Genomic DNA, 15,841 nt, shown 5'->3' with positions numbered 1-15,841 from the left:
TTATATTTTTTATTTATTTTTTTGGCTGTGCCCTCGGTCTGCAGAAGTTCCTGAGCCAGGGGTCACACCTGCGCCACAGCAGAGACAACACCTGGTCCTTCACCGTGGCGTCGCCAGGGAACTCCAGCGTGGTCTGAATTAGATTTGGTTTTAGCACAAGAATAATTTGCAGATGGTATGTGTGTTTCCAGAGTCAGAGCATGGTGTAGGGCTGGCTCTGTGATAGGAGGGGCCATCCGCAAACTTCACCTGAATCACTTTCTCAGTATCGGCGATTGACACTTTGGAAGAGGCCCTCTGGTTGCTGGGTGGGGAAAGGGTCACAGGCTTCCAGAACTAAGGGACAATCGTGCCACAAAGCACTTGGCGCTGTGCCTGGCACACAGTGACCACAATCAATGTGAGCCAGCCCTTTAAAAAAAGGCTTGTGGAGTTCCCGCCGTGGCGCAGTGGTTAACGAATCCGACTAGGAACCATGAGGTTGTGGGTTCGATCCCTGCCCTTGCTCAGTGGGTTAAGGATCTGGCATTGCCGTGAGCTGTGGTGTAGGTACAGACGCGGCTCGGATCCCGCGTTGCTGTGGCTCTGGCGTAGGCCGGTGGCTGCAGCTCTGATTCAACCCCTAGCCTGGGAACCTCCATATGCCGCGGGAAGCAGCTCTAGAAAAGGCAAAAAGACAAACAAAAAAGGTTTGTTATGAAATAGAGTCCTCAGCCTCACCTTTTCCTGGGTCTTAGGCTTGATGATGGTCTGTAGCAGCAGCTGAAAGCCTCTGGAAGCACCTTGCAAAAGCCCTTACTCACACTCTCTCTCTCACTCACACACACACACACACACACAGGAGAGGCAACATACCCATTTGACAAAGACGGAAAGCCTAAGTGTGAGGATGTGGGAACACTGGCGTTCAGTCAGACGCTCTGCTGGAAAGGAGGTGACCTGGCACTATCTTTGTGCAGATCCTGAGTCTTTATGGAAAGAGTGCTTTCCCTTCGAGCAATTCCAAGTCTTGTGATTTATCCTAAAGAAAAAGAAAAGAAGTGAACATGAGTATGTTCACTATGATTCTGCTGAAGACAAACATTTTAACTATGAAACAACCCAAATAACCATCCGTCTGGCAATGGGAATGGTTACATAAACACACACACACGTATACATACGCAGTAGAATTCCAGGCAGCTCTTAAAGTGGGGGCTGTGAAAATGTATTTATATTCCTCAACATGAGAAAGTGCTTTCAGACGATTGATTGAAAAACCTTATGTGTTATATAATCTTCTTAGTAAGAAAAACATTCTTGTGTGTCTATAGAAGCCTGTGTATGTTTATGCTTGGAAGAATATGCAGGGGAAAAAATAGTGCTAAAATCTAGAAAGACAAGATGGTAAATATTATTTTTATATTCTTTGGCATTTTCTAAATATATGGTGCACATCATTTATTAACTTGAAGAAAGAAGCAGCAGCAAAGCTTTGCACACACAGTGCACGTACCTGTACACTTTCCAATCTGATCTTGGCCGGTTTTCTTCTGTGTTTCATTCTGAGTAGTTACTAAGTGTTCAGTTTACTGTTAGTTTCTTCAAGTCTATGCTGTTGTTAATTCCAACCACTATATTTCCTTTCAGAGACTATATTTTTATCTTTAGAAGTATTTTTAGATTTTTTATCTTCCATTTCTTTACCATGTTCACATTATCTACCTTAACGTAGGACACACATTTATGACAGCATCATAATAGCCTTATCTGGTCATTGCATCATCTGCATTATTCCTGTGTCGGTTTCTATGGATTGATTTTTCTTCTGGTTCTCAGTTGTATTTTCCTGCTTCACTGCTTCCTTGATGAGTTTGATCGAATTCCAGAGAGGATGTTGGTGCTGGATTTTGTAGTGTTCCTTTAAATAGTGCTGGCTGTTACATTGTTCTGGGAGGCAGTTACATTGTTGGGATGGGTGACCCGTTGGAGGCTGGCTTTCCAGCTTTGGAAGGGCAGGTCCAGAGCAGCCTTTGGACGGGAGCGGGTGAACCACGCTGTGAAAGCTGTGCCCTCCGTGCCCTCCGGAACTCTACCAAATGCCCGAGCGTTACCAAGTCAGATCAGTGTGAGGCTCCCCTGCTGATATCCAGGCTTTTCTCTCTGAAACTCTTCTCTCTTTGGTATTTTGCTCCGCAGATTCTGTCCCCTGGAGCCCCTGAATTCCGTCTTCTCAACCTAGTGTGCTGGCCCTTCTTGGCTCACCCTCCCTTCACTGCAGCCGGGAAGCTTCTGGTAGGTCATAACCGTGGGCTGTGGCTGGGCTCACTCGGCTCGCCTTTATTCCCGTTCTCGGAAGACTCAGTGCTGTGCTTCCTGTGGCCAAAGTCTAAGATTCGCCTTATGTGCATATAGCACGTGTGTAGCGTATTCATTCCGGGGACATTGCCCTGTATAGTGTGTGTGTCCCGATGACGTATAAACTCAGTTCTCTGGCTCTTGAACATGGAACATCACTTGGCCCCTTTTACTCTCTCCTGCTCACGAATGGAGTCTCCTTCCTTTCTTTTAAATCCACGTCAAAAATCTGCACGCTGCTGAGCGAAGTGCCTGCTGTGGCAGAGTCGATCGCTGATGGCGTGGAAGCATCTGCAGTGTGTGTGCCCAGTTGTTAGGCTGAGAGCTCGTCCCGGGAGCTTTGCCTCTTGACACACAAGCCCGTCCTCCTGTCTTGGGGGCAAGAGCATCCCCAGTGCTTTCAGGATAATCGTGGCCCAGGGCCAGGCAGGGCTCAGTCTTGGGGGCTTTAGTCCTACAGCAAATTTGTTTCAGGGCTGCAAAGGGTTTATGGGTTCAGGAGGCCTCGCCAAAGGGCCCTTTATAAGCTTTTAACAACTGTCTCCTAAAGGCCCAGGAATGGACGAAATTGTGAGTATGTGAGGATAAAACGTGAGGTGGCAGAAATGTCTCTAAAAGAAGCCATCGGGTGCCCTGGCTTCTGGCCCCAGTGCCAAGTTTAAGGGATGTGTGACTTTGGACAACCCACCGTATCCGTCTCCTCCTCTACGCGAAGACAAGTTTGAGGAAGACAATTTCGACAGCCCCTAAAACCGGGTAATAGTGCACTTGCGCGAGTGTGAAGCTCGGGTTCTCTGGGTTTGCTTGTAAAACTACAGACCCTCACTGTGCACCTGTTAAACATGAACGTTACAGGTTGAATTAATTGTGTCCCCATCAAATCCACAGGTTGAAGCCCTGATTCCGAGGGGCCCAGAGTGTGACCTTGACTGAAAATAGGGTTATTGCGGGTGCGATTAGTAAAGTTAGGATGAGGTCACACTAGAGCAGGGGAGCCTTTATCCAGTATAATTAAAAAGGGGAGGTTTGGGCACAGACGTGCACACACGTAGAACCCTGCTTGAAGGCAGAAGCAGGGGCGAGGCTGAGGTTTCTCCAAGTCAGGGAACACCAAAGACTGTCACCCACCAAATTGTTCCCAAAGGTGAGGTTCTTGTCTCGGTCGCAGAAGGAATTCAGAAACGAGATGGAAACTGGGAAGGAAAAGTGAGGATTCATTTAAGTGAGAAATCCACCTTTTAGGGAGAGAAGGGCCGAGAGGCGAGCAGCTGCCCTGTGTTTCTTTGGCACCTGTTTTAGGGGCATCCAGTTCCATGGGTGGGGTATTCACTGGGGTGGTGGGGCTTGGATGTCGTATTCCTTGATTTTCATCCCAGCTCCACCTCCTGAAGGGAGGAGGGATTTCTGTCCTTATTTAGTTTTGATTGGAAGTATCATGGCGTCAGCACATGATGGGTCCTTCTTATCTGCGTGGCTAATGTTATTGTAATTTTATTATAATGAGGGCATAGTGAGCAACAGGTTACTTTCGGGTGCTGGAGATTTGTACCCCTTTCCACTTTTCTTTTTCTGCCTCCAGGGCACTTATCACCCCAAAATGTGTGGTCTCCTGTCAGTCTGGAGGTTCCTGCTCCTCTTTGCCCATGGCCCCTGCTGTTTGCGTGAGGTGTGGTTTCCTGCCATCTGCCCCCCCACCGCCCCGCTCATGCCTAACTACCTGCTGTAGCAAAATCAGGGGGAGCTGAGGGAGAGGCCTGGACCAGATGCCCCTTCACAGCCTCAGAAGGAACCAAGCCCGCCCACACCTCATCTTAGACTTCCAGGCTCCAAAACGGGGGATGACACAGTCCTGATTTTTAAGCCACACGTTTTGGGGTACTTCGTCACAGCAGCCCTCACACACTAATAAAGGGAGACCTCCGTGACATAGATGTCACTAACGAGGCTCCGGGAAGGCTTGAGCAAAAGTCATCATCCGCAAATGTTATAAATCATAAAAGCTGCAGAAATATGAGGACTTTGTGTTTTATTCTGAGGTTCAAGTCAACTAGCTTGAACTTGGAGAAGCACTACCCTGGGCTCCTTACCCAGTCTGCTGTGTGTCAGTGGGTAAATCACTAAAGATCTCCGTACCTCAGGAAAATGGGGGAAATGGTCTGAGCATCGGGCTGTGACACCTTCCTAGGAGATGGCTCCAGGGACATGGTTCCCTCAGGGGCCCCGCTGTGCGGCTTCTCCCACGGGCTGTCTTCCTGGGCCAGAACACCGCCAGTAGAACGTTGTGCAATTTCCAGAGGGTAGCCTGGAAGAGGCATTGCAACTTTTTGCTATTTCTGTCTGGGAACTCGGCCCTGACACTACCTCGTAGGGAAGCCCGTCTAGCCTAGGGGATGAGCAGCCATGAGCTGAGAACTGAGATGCCCGGCCAACAGCCAGCACCAGGCGCTAGATCGATCTTCCTGCTCAGATGAGCCCCAGCTGGGGCAGCCACATGAGCAAGCACAGCCAAAACCAGCAGAGGAGACACCTGTTGAACTCACAGACTTGTGGGAAACAAAACCCTTGCTCTTTTATTAAGCCCTGTGTTTTAAGGTGGTTTGTTACACAGCCACAGCTAGCCGAAACAGATAGGAAGATTAAATGAGAAAATACATATTTACGTGTGTATATGTGTATATATGTGTGTGTGATTTATGTGTGTGTAATCAGTGTGTAGTCTCCCTGTGCCATCTGCAGGTTCGTATGTGTATAGATGTGATATATGTGTGTGTGTGTGTCTTTGTATTATAAGATATCTATAGGTAGGTGGGTAGATAAATAATCTCCTAGTACTGTCCCAACACATAGAACGTTCTCACTTAATAGCAGCTACTATAAGGCAAAAAAAAATATAGAATGAATGTTCAGTTTTAAGAGTTCAGCTGTTGCCACAGGGCTCTGGGAAGCTTCTCTGACCTTGCTTGGCACAATAAGTGAGGCTAGAGGGAGGCAGAGCGGGGCTGACCACCCCAGAGTCCAGAGACACTGACCACCCGTCACAACCCCCCCAAAGCCCCAGTGCCAAGCACGCAGGAGCGTCACACACTCAAGGCAGGTCTGCCACCATCAGAAAGGAGGGAATTAAGAAAAGCTATTAGAGTTCCGAGCTGCTGGCTGATTGTGCGACCTGGAGCTGGTTTTCCCGTCTCTTGGAGTCCCGCTTGTCTCCTGAGTGACGATGCGGCAGTGAGGATGACTGGCTTTCTCATCTCCGACAAGAGCCAGAGGTGGGCCGGCTTAGATGGCATGGCCCCCAACCCCACAGCCAGGTTAGAGTCCTCTGTAGACACCCCATCCCTAGGTCCCCTCCTGCAGCTGAGGGGACCCCTCCAGTGACAGGAGGTGGCGGTGTCCCTGCTGAAACCCCCCAGCTGTTAGGGGCTCTTTTTGAATTGAGCTGAAGTTAGTCTCTTGGTTCCTAATTATCTTTCTGGAGTCATAGTCACAGCCATAAATGCTCACTGGCCGCCCCCAGGGTGGGGATGTTGCCGCACCTGCACACACAGCTCTTAGCAAGTCGCCTGCCATGGTGATGTGGTGACACGGTCCCCTCCCCTTCCCAGCTGCGGGCAGCCCAGAGGGTGTTCCATCCTCTCTGTGTCCCTTCACTGAGCACATACATGCCTGATGGACGCGTGTCACGTGCTGCTGCAGCATCACTGGCTCTTCCTTCTGTCTCAGCGCTGAGGCACCTCCTGGCAGGACAGGGTCCCTTGGACAAGTCCACGCTGAAGACAGGGAGCTGATGGTCACGGGAGGCTTTCCAGGTGAGGACACCCCTGAGGCAGGTCTTCCCAGGAACACTCTGGAGCTTTCTTCATTGTGGCCCTTGGCAAGCTTTGCCATTGACCCCACCCATGGTGGCCCCTAAGGCCAGAGTCCCAGGCCCGTGTCTCTCTGCCCCCGAGTTCTACTCGGGGGGTTCTTGCCCAGCCAGGGACAGCCAGAATTATTTGAAAGATTGAAAGAATGCTCAAAGGATCTCAATGCTCCACATTTCCAAAGGCTATGGTTGTAATTTGGCGGAAAGAAAATTTTTTAAATTTCTGAGAATTGTTTTACTTTATTATTATTAGTCTTTTCAGGGCCGCACCCGCAGCATATGGAGGTTCCCAGGCTAGGGGTCGAATCGGAGCCGTAGCCACCGGCCTACACCACAGCCACAGCAAAGCCAGATCCCAGGCGCATCTGTGACCTACACCACAGCTCATGGCAACACCGGATCCTTAACCCACGAAGTGAGGCCAGGGATCGAAGCCCATCCTTAGGCATGCTAGTTGGCTTTGTTACCACTGAGCCATGATAGCAACTCCCAGTTTACCTTCAATTATGTCTTATCAGACACCTACCATGTTTTAGGGGAATTTTTATAAAGAGGAAAATATTAGGTGGGTGGTGAGGGTGTAAGTTAAGAGCAAATTTCATCTCTCTAATGCGGCTTTTATGAAGAACTGTACGGTGGGCAGCTGTGCAAAATTACCATGGGGCGGCTGGAGGGCTCACAAGGCCTTATGAGACGAAGGCAAAGCAGCACATTGCCGCGGGGGGCTCGCGTACCCCCTGTTCCCTGCCCAGGGCTGGGGGGGACCCCCATGATGATGAAAACCGTGGGCTGAAGCAAGGAGCTTATGGATGCGTGTGTGTCTGTGTTTTCCTTCTGCAGTATTTTCCTGAATCTTATTGTTACATCATGAATCATTGGTTTTTTTTTTTTAACTAAAGTATAGTTGATTCACAGTGTTTCTTCAAGTTCTGTTGTACAGCAAAGTGACCTAGTGACACACAGTGCCCTGTGCTGTACAGCAGGGCCCCACTGCCCATCCATTCCAGATGTAACAGTTCGCATCCAAAAACCCCGAACTGCCCGTCCGTCCCACTCCCTCCCCGCTCGGAAACACAAGTCTGCTCTCCGTGGCCGTGGTCTGTTTCTGTTTTGTGGACAGGATCATCCCTGCCGTGTTTTTAGATTCCACACATAAGTGATGTCACATGGGATTGGTCTCTTTCTTTCCGGCTTACTTCACTTGGTATGAGATCTCTAGTTCCATCCATTTTTTTTTTTTTTAATTTAATAGCTCTGTTGAGGTCATCTCTTTTAAAGGCACAAGTAAATGATTTGATTACACTTCCAGAGTTGTGCAGCTACCTCCATCATCCAGTCTTCAATCCTTCCTATCGGCCCATCAAGACCCTTTGTGACCCTTTGTAATCACTGGTCATTTCCATCCCCAGACCCAGGCAAACATTAATCCACTTTTGTCTCTATAGCTGATTCTTGACATGTCACAGAAGTAGAACTGCATAAGCCTTTGCGTGTTTCTTCTTTCTCTTGGCGTACTGTATTTGAAGTTCATCCGTGTTGCCGCATGTATCAATACTACGTTGCTTTTTGTGGCTGACGGGCATGCCAGCTGTGAATGCACCACCTTTTCTTTACCCATTTATCCCTTGGTGGACCTTTGCATTATTTTTGCTTTTTGGCTTCAAGGAATAATATTGCAATGAACATGCCTCTTAACTCTTTAAGTAGACAATTTCTCTTGGGTAGATACCCAGGAATAGAACTCCCGAATCAGAGAGTAAATCTACACTTAGCTTTTCAAGAAACTGTTAAAGTGTTTTCCAAAGTGGCTGTGCAGTTTAACACTCTCCCTCCAGGGTAAGAGAATTCCATTCTCCCCATATCTTTCCCAGCACTAGTTATTACGTGTCTTTTTGATTACAGGCACTCTAGTGGGAGGGACGTTGCACGCCACTGGGGTTTGATTTGCATTCCCTTCAAAAATAACAACATGCTCACTGTCTATTCCTGAGTCAGTGGATCTTTGCCACAATAACAGAATATCTCAGAACTGAGTCAATTAAGACAACTACCACTCAGGAGTTCCTTTTGTGGCTGAGCAGTTAATGAACCCAGCTAGGATCCATGAGGAGGAGGGTTTGATCCCTGGCATCGCTCAGTGGGTCAAGGATCTGGATGTGGCATTGTCGTGAGCTGTGGTGTAGGTCACAGACACAGGACTGTTCTGGTGTGGCTGTGGCTGTGGCGGGCCAGTGGCTGTAGTTCTGATTATTCGACCCCTCTCCTGGGGTGCGGCCTTAAAAAGCAATGCATACATACATACATACATACATACATACAGGCAGCTACCATTCATTTATCCCAAATTTGAGCTGGGTTCCACTGGGTATCTCTTCTGTTTTCAGCTCTACTGGGCCATGTCTCTAGAGCTGGCTGTAGTTTGCCTGGGCTGGCTGGTCTGCGATGGCCTTTGCCAGAGTAGCTGGTGTCTGCTCCGTGTACCTCTGTGTACCTCTTTCTCCAGCGCTCTCCTGAGCTTGTTCCCATGGCCGCCGTGCCAGCTCTAAGAGAGTGAATAAAAACATACCTCAAGTTCTTTCCAGCCCAGGTTCCTCGAGAGCACATCATCCCTTCAAGCACACAAATCAAGCAAGTTCAAAGGCCAGCCCCAGGTTCAAGGGGAGGGGAAATATTCTCCCCCCTCCCCAGGTTGGAGGGACTGCAAAGTTATAAAGGATGTGGGCACAGGAGAGAGAGGAGAACTGTGGCCACTTTTTCAATCTACCGTAAACAGCTTTCAACCACAGCAATTTTACATGATTTAAAGTGCTCCTGAGTTGGAGATAAGACCCTCTTGGGACCCAGATGAGCTCTGGAGAAACTCTCGGCAGAGCTGTGCTGAGCGATGGAACCAGCCTCCTCTTTCTTCTCACCGGGATGTGTGGGGTTGTATGAAAAGGGAAACCAAATGCACAGGGAAGAGTAAGCTGCTCTGACTTGCTGACCCCTCCTGCCTTCCCTCCAGCCCAGCCTCCTGCTGAATCCAGCCTCCAGCCACCCTGAATCCACTGGCTTTCTCGGCACTGGCAGACTGCCCATTGCCGCAGGGCCTTTGCTCATGCTGTCTCTCCTTAGGATAACTCACCCACATGCAAAGGGCAAGTGAGCTCCTTCACCTTCGGTAGATTATTAAAGTAGCCCTATGAGGCCAATATTTTGCCCAGTTACATGGAACTGATGCTTAAGCGTATAAAGTAACTCTCCCAGAGACACCCTGCAGAGATGTGCATGGAAGTGCTGGAGCTGGGACTTCACACTCAGTAAGTCTTCTGCCAAATCCCAGAGATGCCCCCAATAGCAGATACTAGTCCCATGGGAAGCAGTCCCTGGTGCCACATCTAGACTCACACCTTTCCACTGCCCTTCAAGCCCTTGGTACCTAGCAGGCTGAGCACCGGAAGATGCCCCTTCCTAGCAGGGTTGGCCCCACAGCCTGTAAAATTATGCCCACCCCAGAGCTCTGACTGCTGGAGCAAGGTAAATGCCTTACTGCCTGAATCCACCCATGTGTTTGCCAAGTTCAGTGGGTGATACAGCTTTTAGCAAAGCACATTCAGTTGGGTTTTGTTTGTTTTGTTTAAAGCACTCTCCCAAATCCACATCCACACAGTTGGCTGGGTGGCATCAAATATCCAAGCTCACAGTCCATCTGGACAGCAGCCCAATAAGTCAGCGGGCTGGACTCAGCCTGGGAACAAAGCCTTCTCTTGCCTTGCATCCTCGGTAGCTTCTGCGGGGTTGGTGCCATAGGCCTCAGGGCTCGACTGTAAACGTTGCAATTTCCGTAAACGTTGCAAAGGAAGGTTTTTTCTTAATGTCCCCTTGCAAATGGATGACTAGATCCAGTGCAAATAGTCATTCGAGACTTGAATTCCCTTTGGCATTTGCTTGTATCTTGAAGTGCCATCCTGGTACCTGGGGAGGCCGCTGTGGGAGCTCACAGAGGACATCACACTGCATGACCCACTCGTGTTTCTGCCGCCCCTACAGCCCTCTGATCTCCCTGAGGGCAGTGATGGGCCACCACTTGTCTTTCCAACTTTGGAGCCTGACACACAGCGGGCTCTCAGCAACTTTGTGCTAAGAGGGGAGGGAACGTGAGGCTGGAAGGAAGAAGAGCAGAAGGAGTGGACGGAAAGTTAGGTGGTTCAGAGAAATATGGGGAGACACTGGGGAGGCCCTGGCCATGGGGCCTTCCAGCCACGATACTGCTAAATCTTTCCTTTTAGTAAAATAATTATTAATTGCCTTGCCAGAAGCTAGACTGTGTATTTTGGGGTTTGTTTGATATGTGTCATCTAAGTTCATTGTTAGAGTCCACTCTCTGAGGAAGATGCAACTGTGACCCCCAGTTGATAACCGAGGAAAATAAGGCACAGGAGTTGAAAAATTAGGACACGGCAAGTAGTAGAGGTGTCATGATTTGAACCCATAAAGTTGAAAATGAAAATCCACACCCTTTATCAAGTGGCTGTGCTGCATCTCTTTTCACCTGGCAAATAGGCTTAAAGAAAAGAAAAAAAAAACTGTACAGTAATGTTTTTCTCCAAACCATTGTATCTAGAGCAGTTTTCACGTCAAGGTCCTCTGATAGACTCCTGTTTCTGGGGAGGTGGAATGGCCATGCTTTTCCACTTAGAAAACAGGCAAAAGACATGGGGAACTATTTCACCAAAAAGGATATACAAAAGGCAAATGAGCACATGAAAAAAATGTTCAGTATCAATAGGAATTAGGCAGAATGTGGTCAGATGAACTGCATCTGAGTTTCTGGAGGAAGGTTCACTGGAGGAAATACTTTTTTTTTATTAATTTTTTTTTTTTGTCTTTTTAGGTCTGCACCCATAGCATATGGAAGTTCCCAGTCTAGAGGTCAAATCAGAGATGCAGCTGCCTGCACCAGAGCCACAGCCACACGGGAATCCGAGCCGCATCTGCGACCTACACCAGAGCTTGAGGCAATGCTGGATTCTTAATGGAGGCCAGGGACTGAACCCATGTCCTCGTGGATACTAGTTGGGTTCATTACCCCCAAACCACAACAGGAACTCTGGAAAATACTTTTGGATAGGCAGAATAAGAAAACAACAGAGTCATACAGGGAAAAGAGTAAGATTTACTGGGGATAGGATCCAAATGAGAGAAGGTGAAGGAAATTAAATTATTTTTAGTTTCTTTGACAATAGCCATCCTGACTGATATGAGATTATATTTCATCATGGTTTTTATTTGCATTTCCCTGATATTCAAGGATGCTGAGTATCTTTATACACATCTGCGACCGTTGTATATCTTCTTTGGAGGAATGTTTATTCAAGACTTTGCCCATTTTCCGTTGAGTTATTATTATCATCATTACTCTTGTTATGGAGTCACAGGAGTTCCTTATATCCTTTGGATATTAAACTATGATCTGATACATGGTTGGCAAATATTTTCTCCCATTCTATAGGCTGACTGCTCATTTTGCTTGTTATTTCCTTTGCAGAGCTTTTTAGTTTGAAGTAGTCCTGCTTGTCTGTTTTTGCTTTTGTTTCTTGTGCTTTTGGTGTCATATTTAAGGAATTATTGCCAAGACCAGTGTCATGGAGGTTTTCTGTGAAGTGTTTTATAGTTTCAGATCTCACCTTTACATCTTTATTTTGACCAAATTTTTGTGCATAGTGGAAGATAAGGGTCCTATTTTATTCTTTTGCAGGTGGCTCTTGTTTTTCCGCCATTTGCTGAAGAGACTGCCCTTTCCCCACTGTGCATTCTTGGCACCTTGTCCAAGATCAGTTGTGTGGGTTTATATCTGGGTTTTCTATTCTCTTCCACTGAGCTCTATGTCTGTCTTTATGCCAGCATCGAGTTGTTTTAATTACTGTTGCTTTGTAATGTGTTTTGAAATCAGTAAGTGGGATGCCTCTCACCATGTTTTTCTTTCTCAAGATTGTTTTGGTTTTCTCTAGTCCTTTGTGGTTCCATAGGAACTTTAAGATTTTTTTTTTTTATATTTCTGTAAAGAATGCTATTGGATTTTTTTTTCTGAAATTTTATTTTTATTTTTTACAGAATAAAATACATACATCTAAACACAATTACATTCGCACAGATTATTATATCATGGATCTTAAGAAACAGATTAAGTGACTCCCACTGGAGAAGTGGAATGGAAAATATGCTGAGACAAATAGGAAATTTATTCTATACTTTATCCCATTTTTATGGTTTTCATCTTTACTACTTAGTTTTATCTATTACATTTCAATTTTTCTTTAAAAATTAGCATTGTATTAAAATTGTTATATTATGCAACTAAAATTTATAAAGAAGAAAGCCTTATATACCATTAAATATTTTATATAGCATAATAAAAGGAATGACTTAACTGGTAAAAATAATACACCCTCTGAAAATAAGTAAAATATAAAATGCATAAATTGGTTTAAAAACATTGGTTAAAAAAACAATGTAACTATATAAATATGTCCTCACAATTTGTTACATCTTATTGAGTCTTCAATATAGGCATTACACCATTCTAGGTGATGTGATAAACAAGACATTATAGACCTTACATTGTACCTTGGAGAGAAATGGTTATTAATAATATGATTGTAGAACTGTATTATTTAATTGTACAGTTTCATTATTATAATTATCAAATTCTTTGATGGAGTGGAAATCAGAATCAGTTCTAAGAAGACTTCAGCATTCCAAGAATGATGTCAAATGACCCCCTTCATGGTGGATTATGCACTTATTTACTATGAGATATATTTCTTCTCCAGAGATTCCTTGTTTGTGTACCAATTGTAGATTTTTGGTTTGCAGTTATTCTGAAGTTTTGATGTAAGAGTCTATATGTATATGAGATTGTTTTAAGTTGTTGTTCTCTTAATTGCAAGTTCACCTCTAGTGTCCCGCCACCTCGTCTTATGATTTCTGATTTTGGTGGTATAATTGTGCATGGATGATTTCATATCTTTACTGTATATAAATCTTTCTGGTGAGCCTTGTCATTTGTGGAGTTTTTGTTTCCTGTTGCTGTCTTTTCTTTCCTGCCTAGAGAAGTTCCTTTAGTATTTGTTGTAAGGCTGGTTTAGTGCTGCTGAATTCTCTCAGCTTTTGCTTATCTGAGAAGGTTTTGATTTCTCCTTCAAATCTGAATGAGAGCCTTGCTGGGTAGAGTGATCTTGGTTGGAGGTTTTTTCCTTTCATCACGTTAAGTATATCATGCCACTCCCTTCTGGCCTGCAGTTTCTGCTGAAAAATCTGCTGATAACCTTATTGGGGTTCCCTTGTATGTTACTTGTTTCTTTTCCCTGGCTGCTTTCAAGATTTTCTCTTTGTCTTTCATTTTGGTCAGTTTGATTAATATGTGTCTCGGTGTGTTCCTCCTTGGGTTTATTTTATATGGTCCTCATTGTGCTTCCTGGATTTGAGTGAGTGGTTCCTTTCCCATGTGAGGGAAGTTTTTGGCTATTATCTCTTGGAATATTTTTTCTGTCCCCTTCTCTCTCTCTTCTCCTTCTGGCACCCCTATAATACAGATGTTGGTGCATTTAACATTGTCCCAGAGTTCTCTGAGACTCTCTTCATTTGTTTTCAATCTTTTTTCTCTTTTCTGTTCTGCATCTGTAATTTCTTCTAATCTGTCCTCCACCTCACTTATTCGTTCTTCTACCTCCTGTATTCTGCTGTTAGCTGCTTCTAGTGAATTTTTTATTTCCGTTATTATATTTTGCATCTCTTCTTGTTTACGTTTTATATCTTGTATCACTTTGGTCAGTGTTTCCTGTAAGTTATCCATCTTTGCCTCCAGTTTATTTCCAATGTCTTGCATCATCTTCGGCATCAACAGTCTAAAATCTTTTTCCTGGAGGCTGAGAATCTCCTCATGGCTTAGCTGTTTTTCTGGGGTTTTTTCTTTCTCCCTCATCTGAGTTATAGTCCTCTGTCTTTTCATTTTTATAGGTTTTTGGTGTGGTAACCTTTTTACAGATAATAGGGTTGTAGCCTCTCTTACTTCTGGTGTCTGTCCCCCCTGTGGCTGAAGTCGGTATGGGGGCTTGCTGGCTGTAGGCTTCCTGATGGGAGGGGCTGATGCCTGCCCACTGGAAGGTGGAGCTGATTCTAATCCCTCTGGTGGGTGGGGCTTAGTCTCTGGATGGGACTAGAGGCAGCTGTGTGCCTGAGGGGTCTTTAGGTAGCCTGTTTACTGAGGGGTGGGGCTGTGATCCCACCTGGGTTGTTGTTTGCCCTGGGGCTTCTCAGCTGACTGACGGGTGGGGCCAGATTCTCCCAAAATGGCCCCCTCCAGAGAAAGGCAGCTGCTGAATATTCCCAAGAGCTTTGCCTTCAATGTCCTTCCCTCACAACAAGCCACATTCACCCCTGTTTTTCCAGGATATCCTCCAAGAACTGCAGTCAGGGTTGACCCAGATTCCTATGGAGACCTTGCTCTGCCCTGGGACCCAGTGCACGTGAAAGTCTGTGTGCGTCTTTCAAGAATGGGGTCTCCATTTCCCCCAGTCCCGTGGAGCTCCTGCACACAAGCCCCACTGGCCTTCAATGCCAGATGCTCCAGGAGCTCTTTCTCCCAGTGCCGGATCCCCGCACATGAGGGTTTGATGTGGGGCTCAGAACTCTCCTGTAGGTGAGTCTCTGTGAACCAGTTAGTTTTCAGTCTGTGGAGCTTCCCACCCGGGAGGTATGGGGTTGTTTACATCCCGAAATCACCCCTCCTACCTCTTGATGTAGCCTCCTCTTTTTCTTCTAGAGTAGGGTATGGTTTTCTGGTCCATTTGGGTGGAGATTTCTCAGTCTTTAGTTGTGAATTTTGTTGCTTTTAGGAGAGAAGTTGAACTCCAGTCCTTCTATTCTGCCATCTTAATCCCGTCCTCTCTGCTATTGGGATTTTGAAGGGATGTCATTGAATTTGTAGATCTCTTTGGATGGTACGGCACTCACTTTAACAATATTAAGTCTTCCATGAACTTATCCATGAACACGAGATATCTTTCTACTTGTTTGTATCTTTAATAAGCATCAGCAAAGATATGGAAAAGTTGGAACACGGGTATACTGTTGTTCGGAATGTAAATGGTGCAGCTGCTATGGAAATGGTATGGAGGCACCTCAAGAAATTAAAAATCAAATTGCCATGAGATCCAGCTATCTCGTTTCTTGTATTTATCCCGAAGAATTGATATTGGGCATCGCGAGAGACACCCGCACTCTCATGTTCATTGCAGCGTTGTTCACAGTAGCCAAGATGTGGAAACTATCTACATGTCTGTGGACAGATGCATGACCAAGAAAAATACATACAATGGAATAGCATTTAGCCATAAAAACAAGGAAATCCTGCCATTTGCAACAGTGTGGATGGACCTTGAGAGCGTTATACTAAGTTAAAGGGAAGGACACACACTTCAGGATTCCACTTATGTGAGGAATTTTTTAAAGCAGTCAAACTCATAGGAGTAGAAAGTACGATGGTTTCCACGGGCTTCGAGGAACGGGAAATGGGGAGATGCTGGTCAATGGGTGTAAAGTTTCTTTTTTTTTTTTCCCCAATGAGTTTTATTACATTTATGGTTGTACAGAAATCATCAC

The 15,841-nt window shown here is 45.9% G+C and overlaps 1 long non-coding RNA gene across 3 annotated transcripts in view; it reads left to right on the top strand.

Annotated features, from left to right (window-relative positions):
- Nucleotides 1–15,841, top strand: part of LOC102165464 (uncharacterized) — a 186,482-nt gene that overhangs the window by 150,625 nt on the left and 20,016 nt on the right. For 2 of the 3 annotated variants that reach the window (XR_014843324.1, XR_014843323.1), the window contains exon 5: nt 2,179–2,274. This is a non-coding gene — a long non-coding RNA (uncharacterized LOC102165464). Of the gene's footprint in view, nt 1–2,178; nt 5,221–15,841 lie in introns of those variants that run through there. The other variant, XR_014843326.1, reaches the window with a different exon arrangement.

The sequence above is a fragment of the Sus scrofa genome, chromosome 4 (genome assembly GCF_054392235.1).
Source record: "Sus scrofa isolate SSC_HxYL_T2T_F1_AM1 chromosome 4, Sscrofa_HxYL_maternal_Yorkshire_Landrace_v2.0, whole genome shotgun sequence".
NCBI lineage: Eukaryota > Metazoa > Chordata > Mammalia > Artiodactyla > Suidae > Sus > Sus scrofa.
Note: the sequence above shows the minus strand (reverse complement) of the source record. Positions and strands in the feature narration are given on the sequence as shown.